Source organism: Rutidosis leptorrhynchoides, chromosome 5 (assembly GCF_046630445.1).
Source record: "Rutidosis leptorrhynchoides isolate AG116_Rl617_1_P2 chromosome 5, CSIRO_AGI_Rlap_v1, whole genome shotgun sequence".
Lineage (NCBI taxonomy): Eukaryota > Viridiplantae > Streptophyta > Magnoliopsida > Asterales > Asteraceae > Rutidosis > Rutidosis leptorrhynchoides.
The window spans coordinates 438623943-438634631 of record NC_092337.1 but is presented as its reverse complement, the minus strand read 5'-3'; the positions used below and the strand labels follow the sequence as shown (position 1 = coordinate 438634631).

General features: G+C 32.0%; 1 non-coding gene across 1 annotated transcript; it reads right to left on the bottom strand.

The window, feature by feature from the left end:
• Nucleotides 1–9461: 9461 nt before the first annotated feature.
• LOC139850907 (small nucleolar RNA R71) lies at nt 9462–9568 on the bottom strand. The gene has a single exon (XR_011760283.1). It is a non-coding gene; the product is annotated as a small nucleolar RNA R71 (small nucleolar RNA).
• Between the last annotated feature and the right edge of the window lie 1121 nt (nt 9569–10689).

Below are 10689 nucleotides of genomic sequence, written 5' to 3'. Positions count from 1 at the left end.
TTATAGGTTTAACCTATATATATCAAATCATAATAATAGACCACAAGATTTCATATTTCAATACACATCCCATACATAGAGATAAAAATCATTCATATGGTGAACACCTGGTAACCGACATTAACAAGATGCATATATAAGATTATCCCCATCATTTCGGGACACCCTTCGGATATGATATAAATTTCGAAGTACTAAAGCATCCGGTACTTTGGATGGGGCTTGTTGGGCCCGATAGATCTATCTTTAGGATTCGCGTCAATTAGGATGTCTGTTCCCTAATTCTTAGATTACCACACTTAATAAAAAGGGCATATTCGATTTCGATAATTCAACCATAGAATGTAGTTTCACGTACTTGTGTCTATTTTGTAAATCATTTATAAAACCTGCATGTATTCTCATCCCAAAAATATTAGATTTTAAAAGTGGGACTATAACTCACTTTCACAGATTTTTACTTCGTCGGGAAGTAAGACTTGGCCACTGGTTGATTCACGAACCTATAACAATATATACATATATATCAAAGTATGTTCAAAATAAATATTTACAACACTTTTAATATATTTTGATGTTTTAAGTTTATTAAGTCAGCTGTCCTCGTTAGTAACCTACAACTAGTTGTCCACAGTTAGATGTACAGAAATAAATCGATAAATATTATCTTGAATCAATCCACGACCCAGTGTATACGTATCTCAGTATTGATCACAACTCAAACTATATATATTTTGGAATCAACCTCAACCCTGTATAGCTAACTCCAACATTCACATATAGAGTGTCTATGGTTGTTCCGAAATATATATAGATGTGTCGACATGATAGGTCGAAACATTGTATACGTGTTTATGGTATCTCAAGATTACATAATATACAATACAAGTTGATTAAGTTATGGTTGGAATAGATTTGTTACCAATTTTCACGTAGCTAAAATGAGAAAAATTATCCAATCTTGTTTTACCCATAACTTCTTCATTTTAAATCCGTTTTGAGTGAATCAAATTGCTATGGTTTCATATTGAACTCTATTTTATGAATCTAAACAGGAAAAGTATAGGTTTATAGTCGGAAAAATAAGTTACAAGTCGTTTTTGTAAAGGTAGTCATTTCAGTCGAAAGAACGACGTCTAGATGACCATTTTAGAAAACATACTTCCACTTTGAGTTTAACCATAATTTTTGGATATAGTTTCATGTTCATAATAAAAATCATTTTCTCAGAATAACAACTTTTAAATCAAAGTTTATCATAGTTTTTAATTAACTAACCCAAAACAGCCCGCGGTGTTACTACGACGGCGTAAATCCGGTTTTACGGTGTTTTTCGTGTTTCCAGGTTTTAAATCATTAAGTTAGCATATCATACAGATATAGAACATATGTTTAGTTGATTTTAAAAGTCAAGTTAGAAGGATTAACTTTTGTTTGAGTACAAGTTTAGAATTAACTAAACTATGTTCTAGTGATTACAAGTTTAAACCTTCGAATAAGATAGCTTTATATGTATGAATCGAATGATGTTATGAACATCATTACTACCTTAATTTCCTTGGATAAACCTACTGGAAAAAAGAAAAATAGATCTATCTTCAATGGATCCTTGGATGGCTCGAAGTTCTTGAAGCAGAATCATGACACGAAAACAAGTTCAAGTAAGATCATCACTTGAAATAAGATTGTTATAGTTATAGAAATTGAACCAAAGTTTGAATATGATTATTACCTTGTATTAGAATGATAACCTACTGTAAGAAACAAAGATTTCTTGAGGTTGGATGATCACCTTACAAGATTGGAAGTGAGCTAGCAAACTTGAAAGTATTCTTGATTTTATGAAACTAGAACTTTTGAAATTTATGAAGAACACTTAGAACTTGAAGATAGAACTTGAGAGAGATCAATTAGATGAAGAAAATTGAAGAATGAAAGTGTTTGTAGGTGTTTTTGGTCGTTGGTGTATGGATTAGATATAAAGGATATGTAATTTTGTTTTCATGTAAATAAGTCATGAATGATTACTCATATTTTTGTAATTTTATGAGATATTTCATGCTAGTTGCCAAATGATGGTTCCCACATGTGTTAGGTGACTCACATGGGCTGCTAAGAGCTGATCATTGGAGTGTATATACCAATAGTGCATACATCTAAAAGCTGTGTATTGTACGAGTACGAATACGGGTGCATACGAGTAGAATTGTTGATGAAACTGAACGAGGATGTAATTGTAAGCATTTTTGTTAAGTAGAAGTATTTTGATAAGTGTCTTGAAGTCTTTCAAAAGTGTATGAATACATATTAAAACACTACATGTATATACATTTTAACTGAGTCGTTAAGTCATCGTTAGTCGTTACATGTAAATGTTGTTTTGAAACCTTTAGGTTAACGATCTTGTTAAATGTTGTTAACCCAATGTTTATAATATCAAAAGAGATTTTAAATTATTATATTATCATGATATTATGATGTACGAATATCTCTTAATATGATATATATACATTAAATGTCGTTACAACGATAATCGTTACATATATGTCTCGTTTCAAAATCATTAAGTTAGTAGTCTTGTTTTTACATATGTAGTTCATTGTTAATATACTTAATGATATGTTTACTTATCATAATATCATTTTAACTATATATATAACTATATATATGTCATCATATAGTTTTTACAAGTTTTAACGTTCGTGAATCACCGGTCAACTTGGGTGGTCAATTGTCTATATGAAACCTATTTCAATTAATCAAGTCTTAACAAGTTTGATTGCTTAACATGTTGAAAACATTTAATCATGTAAATATCAACCTCAATTAATATATATAAACATGGAAAAGTTCGGGTCACTGCATTAGTTGCCTGTAGTAGTAGTTGACTGATTGTATGTGCACAAGTTGTTGTTGTTGTTGTTGTTAGAACCTTGATCTGTTGGGTTCAGCTCAGAGAGGTCAACCTAGTTGTGGTTGGGTCCAGTTGGCTGCTGTTTGTTGAGTATAGTGCTTAATGACGCATCACCTGCGTGTGAATGAGTACATTGGGAATTCAGTAGTAAGGACTATCGGTAGATTCTAGCCTGATCAGCTAGGGTCGTGTGCCCGTACAAGCCGTCGGTCCTCTAGTTGGAGCAAAGTTGCTAGTTGTTGTGTGTTGTATGTGGTTGTATGAAGCTGTTATTATAGGAGTACAAGTTGGTAATGTATGCTAGATCTTTTGATAGTTCCATTCACTTAGGCTTGTGCTAACCCCTCACCTCCTCCCTTGCAGGTTTTGGATCTTAGTGCTGGTAGGGACGGGAGTCGGGCTGACGATATGTTTGACAAAACGAACTCTGATGTTTTAGCTTTTGTAATTATGTAACTAGTTGTTTAACGTAACACCTGTGGTTTGTAATTAAGTAATTAACAAATGATTTGTAATAATCATGTTTGTAATTAACTAAGGGTAATTATGTGAATTCAGTCTTCCGATGTGATATTAAAAAAAAAAAAAAAAAAAACAGGATGTTACACAATCCTTCCCATGTTAACCACATGTCTAACTCGGGAGGGTCGACTAGGAATTTAGAAAAGGAATTAGATGAGATAAAATTGTTGCTTCCCATGTTTAACGACCCGAACCAGGGTGGTAGTGTTAATTTTTTGCAGGTTCAAGATGTGTGCTAGATATGTGGTGATGCTTCTTATTATGCAAACGGTTGTAAAAAGGGGATACCATTAGGTATAGAAGTGCAAGTGAACGAGGTTCAAGGGTGGAAGTATGATCCATATTCCAACACCTACAACTCAGGGTGGAGGAATCATCCGAACTTCAGCTGGAACAACAACAACACATTGAATGCACCAAACCAGCACCAAACTCAATACCCGAACCAATTTCAAAACAACAACCAATACTAAATGCAAAACCAAAACCACAACCAAAACTTGTCTCAAAATAATCAACAGGGTCAATCCTCAAGCACAGATTCTAGGATGGAGTCATTCATGGAAGAGATGAAGAAGACTTTGGAAATTCCAAATAATTCAATTGCGGCATTGGGTAAGCAAATTGGTCAAATGGCGGAGGAAAAGGCAACACGAGAATCAGGTACAATTCCGAGTTATACATTGCTAAACTCGAATCATGAATCATAAGGAAGAGGACATGAAGTGAACATGGTGGGCACTTTAAGAAATGGAAAGGCATATGATAACAAGGTAAAAATGCCCAGGAAATCAAAAATCAAGTATGGTCCAGGTAAGTCTCCTATTTTACATGATTTGAGTAATAATGTTAATGAAGTTCCGATGGATTTTGGGTTTGGGTTAAATGTTGAAAAACCGGTAGTTGAAAAGTTTGAGGAAATAGATATGGAGACTAATACTATTCCATTCCCCAAGGCTTTGGAGTCCCCGAACCAATTCTCTTATGGGAAAAAGGGACCAAAAATAGATGATATGTGGGAAACGTTTCAACAAGTAAAAATCAATATTTCACTTATTGATGCAATCAAACAAATTCCTGCATATGCTAAGTTTTTAAAAGATTTGTGCGTTCAAAAACGGAAACTCAATGCATCATTGCCCAAAAAGGTAAAATTAACTGAAAAAGTGAGTGCGGTCATTTCTGGTTCACTTCCACCGAAGTTTAAGGACCCGGGGACACCATTAATTTCGGTTACGGTGGGTAATGTTAATGTCAAAAAGGCTTTATTGGATTTGGGGGCTAGTATTAACATACTACATCAAGTTTTGTTGGCCGGTACGAGTTGAGAACTTTAAAATAAACTGATATTCTCATCCAACTTGCGGATCGGTCAATGAGAACTCCAAAGGGTATGTTGGAAAATGTGATTGTGAAAATGGAAGACTTTTATTACCCGGTAGATTTTATTGTTATGGACATTGAGACCAACTTTAGGGAGACCCAACCAACGATCATTTTTGGTCATCCATTTTTTTGCCACAATTGATGCTCTCATCGACTATAAAATCGGGGTTATGGACATTTATTTTGGTAATAAGAGATCACGGATTAATATATTTAATTCATTACATACACCGGATGTCCAGGATTGTTTTTTGTTGGATATTGATAATGCTAAAAACGAACATATATTTCATAGCATTATCCCTCAAGAAAGACAAACTTTTAGTTGCAATTGTCCTATTTACAAGTGATATTCATTTAAATAATAAAAGGTGAAGACAAAAGACAGATTCGACGAATTGAAGACGCAAACGACCAAAAAGCTCAAAAGTACAAAATACAATCAAAGAGGTTCCAATTATAGATAAGAAACGTCTCAAAATTACAAGAGTACAAGATTCAAAACGCAAAGTACAAGATATTAAGTTGTACGCAAGGACGTTCGAAAATCCGGAACCGGGACCAGAGTCAACTCTCAACGCTCGACACAACGGACTAAAAACTACAAGTTAACTATGTATATAATTATAATATAATATATAATTAATTATATAAATATAATATATATATATATATATATATATATATATATATATATATATATATATATATATATATATATATATATATATATATATATATATATATTATATTTATATATTAAAACCGTCGGCAAGAAAGGTTCCAAAATGAGATGAGCTGTAGAAACAAACTCCGCGAGTTGCGGAGTTTGAAGGCCAAAAAGGCCGCGACTCGCGGAGTCTCCCTGGACAAAAATGCCTATAAAAGCCAGCGCAATTCGACGTTTTAAATATCGATATATCCATCCTCTCTATCTATATACGTAAATATATATATATATAATTTATATTTTAATTTTAATTTTAATTTTAATTTCTAATAATAAGGGTATGTTAGCGAATGTTGTAAGGGTGTAAGTCGAAATTCTGTCCGTGTAACGCTACGCTATTTTTACTCATTGTAAGTTATGTTCAACCTTTTTAATTTAATGTCTCGTAGCTGAGTTATTATTATGCTTATTTAATACCGAAGTAATCATGATGTTGGGCTAAAAATATTAAAATTGAGTAATTGGGCTTTGTACCATAATTGGGGTTTGGATAAAAGAGCGACACTTGTGGAAATTAGACTATGCGCTATTAATGGGTTTTATATTAACCAAACAATACCTTGTTAATTTAATATACAAACTTATAATTTGACGTATTTATATATAACCACATACGCTTGACTGGGTACGGTGGGCGGGATATCTATAAATACCAATAATTATTCATTTTACCGGACACGGAACTGGATTAATAGTTAATAGACTTGTTGAAACAGGGGTGAATTACATTCAAGGGTAATTGGTGTAATTGTTAACAAAGTAGTAAAACCTTGGTTTACACGCAGTCGATAACCTGGTGTATTCATTAAACAAAGTATTAAAACCTTGTTACAATTCGAATCCCCAATTAGTTGGAATATTTGACTTCGGGAATAAGAATAATTTGACGAAGGCTTTCGCTCTTTATATTTATGACTGATGGACTATTATGGACAAATCCGTATGGACATATTAAATAATCCAGGACAAAGAACAATTAACCCATGGGAATAAACTAAAATCAACACGTCAAACATCATGATTACGGAAGTTTAAATAAGCATAATTCCTTTATTTTTATATTTAATTGTACTTCTAATTATCGTACTTTTATTTATTGTTATTGTATTTAATTGCACTTTTAATTATCATACTTTTTAATTATCGCAATTTTATTTTATCGCACTTTTATTTATCGCAATTTCATTATCGTTATTTACTTTACGCTTTAAATTAAGTCTTTTATTTATTTAATATTTTACATTAGGTTTTAACTGCGACTAAAGTTTTAAAAATCGACAAACCGGTCATTAAACGGTAAAAACCCCCCTTTAAAATAATAATATTACTTATATATATATTTGTATTTTTATAAATTAAACTAATATAGCGTTAAGCTTTGTTTAAAGATTTTTCCCTGTGGAACGAACCGGACTTACTAAAAACTACACTACTGTACGATTAGGTACACTGCCTATAAGTGTTGTAGCAAGGTTTAAGTATATCCATTCTATAAATAAATAAATATCTTGTGTAAAATTGTATCATATTTAATAGTTTTTCCTACTAAAAATAAAGCTATTTTATATACACCTCGCATAACATCAAGTATTTTTGGCGCCGCTGCAGGGGAATCGATTTCTTGCTTAAAAGCCGGAAGCGCAACGCTAATATAAAAAAAAATTATTTTTAGTTTACTTTTATAAAAATACGTTTTTGTAAAAATACGTTTTAAATATTCAAAAATATAAAAAGAAAAACAAAAATATAAATATTTTTTAAGAGTTTGTTAAATATTTAAGTTTTATAAAGTTTCTTTATTTTTATTTTATAAAAATATAAGTTTTATTTAAATATTTTGTGTTTATTTAAAGCATAAAATCAAAACTGAAAAAAAATATATATATATATAAATCTAGTTTTAAGATTTTTATTTATAAAATTATAAAACATTTCTATTTTTATTTTAGTTTTTAAAATATAAGTTTTATTTATATTTTAATTAAATTAAAAACAGAAAAATAAAAAAATATAAATATTAAAAACCGAAACCTGTCAAACGAAAGCACCTTATCTGAAATTTCAAATCCCACGACTCGCGGAGTTTGTTGCCAGGTGGAACCGCAACTCGCGGAGTTTACCCTGACGCGCCTGACAGAACCCTAATCAGCATTTAATACGGAGTTTATTATTATTATTATAAAAACCCTAATTAGGTTTTGTTAATTAATTAATTTAGTTTAGTTTTAATTATTTTATATATTTAGTTTAATTAGCTTAATTAAATTATAAAATTAATAGTTTTAATAAATAAATAATATAAAAATAATATTTTTATAAAAATTGTACATTTTTACAACTTTTAGTGTATTTTTATATTTTGTCCCTTTTTATTTGTTTTAACGTAATAATTTGTATTTTTCGCTCGTATTTACTTTTAAGATATAGTTTTTGCCATAGTTATTTTTACTTCTAGATTTTTAAGCTTTGCCGTAAAATCCTTTAAGTGCTTTTTCTTTAGACTAAGATTTAGGTGCTTTAGAATTTTGCGACGCCTTTTTAAGTTTTAGTACCTTTTTAAGTTATTGTCATTTGGGATATAGTTTTACTTGTAAGCTTTAATATTTTTAGACGCAACTTTTAATTCTTAGTTTTTAGTTCTTTTTTAAGTTTCAACGCACTACTTTCTTATTTTTATTTTTCGACGCCTTTTACCTATGTATCAATTATCACTCCAATTAGTAATCTCAATTTGCAATTTTAATTTTAAGTTAGTGATAGTAATAAGGTTGGGTTAGTCGAGTGTTTTAAAGTTTTATAAGTATCTCTTTTTCTTTCTTATTTTTCGACGCCTTTTATTTTTTCAACCCTTTTCTTTTTCGACCTTTTTCGACGCTCTCTTTTTCTTTCTTATTTCTCGTCATTCTAGTTTTTAGGACATAGATTTTTATTCTATTTCTTCTCTAAATTTCTTAAAATTACGAAAATTTATTTTAAGTGGTTAAATTGATAGACATCAAAATTTTCTGGTTCGTAGTAATAGTTGGATTTGTACGTGGACCGGGTTATTGAAGCCAAACAGTACTCAATTATATTGAGACCAAACGAATCTGCCCCTCTGCTGCATCTTTTGGCTATTCGAAACGTGGGCAAAATCAGAAAAGTCTATTAATTGGATAACTTATATAATTTTTCTTTCCTTTTAAAAACTAATAGGATATTCAGTGAATGCACCGAGCAAGACGTTCACCACCTTTTGTACGTTCACCACCTGTAACCAGATCAAGACATCTAGCAAATATTGTCGCCGTTGATTTTTCTTTAGAATCGTCATCCAGTCGACCAAGTACTCCAATTCAAATTTCCAATAATCCATTTTTTGAACCCGACCTTACAATTGAGAATCCGGAGAATATTTAGGGACGATTCATAGATCCTGAACCATTAATTTTTCCTCCGGAACCACCAATCATTCAAACAGAGATTGTTAAGGAACGAACCATTAAATCAGAATCCTCTAGTGATTCAGATTCAACAAATTCAATTATGGAGAATCTGGAACCTCTAAGTATGGAAGACCGAATGCGAGCTAAACGCACTGGCCAAGGTCACGCAATTACTCATCCAGACATTAATGCGCCAGATTATAAAATCAAAGGACAAATCCTACACATGGTAACTAATCAATGCCAATTTAGTGGTGCGCCGAAGGAAGATCCAAATGAACATCTTCGTACCTTTAATAGGATCTGCACACTATTTAAAATCCGAGAAGTTGAGGATGAACAGATATATCTCATGTTATTTCCCTGGACTTTAAAGGGAGAAGCCAAAGATTGGTTGGAATCGTTACCTGAAGGGGCGATTGATACATGGGATGTTTTAGTTGAAAAATTTCTTAAACAATTGTTTCCGGCATCTAAAGCCGTAAGACTTCAAGGAGAAATTGTTACGTTCACACAGAAACCAAGTGAAACTCTATATGAAGCGTGGACAAGATTTGGAAAGTTATTAAGAGGATGTCCGCAACATGGTTTAGACACCTGTCAAATAGTACAAATATTCTACCAAGGATGCGACATCACTACAAGGAAGGACATCGACATAGCAGCTGGTGGTTCCATTATGAAGAAAACCGAAACTGATGCTTATAAAATTATTGATAACACTGCTTCCCACTCACATGAGTGGCACCAAGAAAAAGATATCGTTAGATCATCTAAAGCAGCTAGAGCCGATTCTAGCCATGACTTAGATTCCATTTCAGCAAAGATAGATGCTGTCGAGAGACGAATGGAAAAGATGACTAAGGATATTCACTCAATACGAATTAGTTGTGAGCAGTGTGGAGGACCACATTTGACAAAAGATTGTCTCAGTATTGAACTAACAATGGAACAAAGAGAGAATATTTCATACATAAACCAAAGGCCTGAAAATAATTATCAGAATAATTATCAACCGCCAAGACCAATTTACAATCAAAACCAGAATTATAACCGAAATGTTCCATACAACAACCAACAAGGTCCTAGCAATCAACAAGTATCCAATAATACTTACAATCAGCAAAGACCTAATTTTCAAAACAAACCACAAACCGATGATAAAAAGCCGAATTTAGAAGATATGATGACGAAGCTAGTTGAAACTCAAACGCAGTTTTTCACATCTCAGAAACAAACTAATGAACAAAATGCTCAAGCATTTAGAAATCAACAAGCTTCTATTCAAAATTTGGAACAAGAAGTAAGTAACCTAGCAAGGGTAATAGGTGAAAGAAAACCGAGAAGTTTACCTAGTGATACAAATGCTAACCCCCGGAATGAAACAGCTAAAGCCATTACCACAAGAAATGGTACAACACTTAAACCACCCGAAATACCTGTAATTTCTGATGAAGCTATTCCTACTCCACAAGAACCACAACCTGAACAAGATAAGGAAAAAGAACCAGTAGTTGAAAAGGTTAATGAAGATAACACAGTTAAAGCTAAACCTTATGTTAAACCATACCAACCAAAACTTCCTTACCCGAGTAAAATGAAAAAAGAGAAACTTGAAGCCGAGCAATCCAAATTCTTGGATATGTTTAAACAGATAAATGTAAATCTTCCTTTCATTGATGTGATTTCAGGAATGCCTAGATATGCTAAAT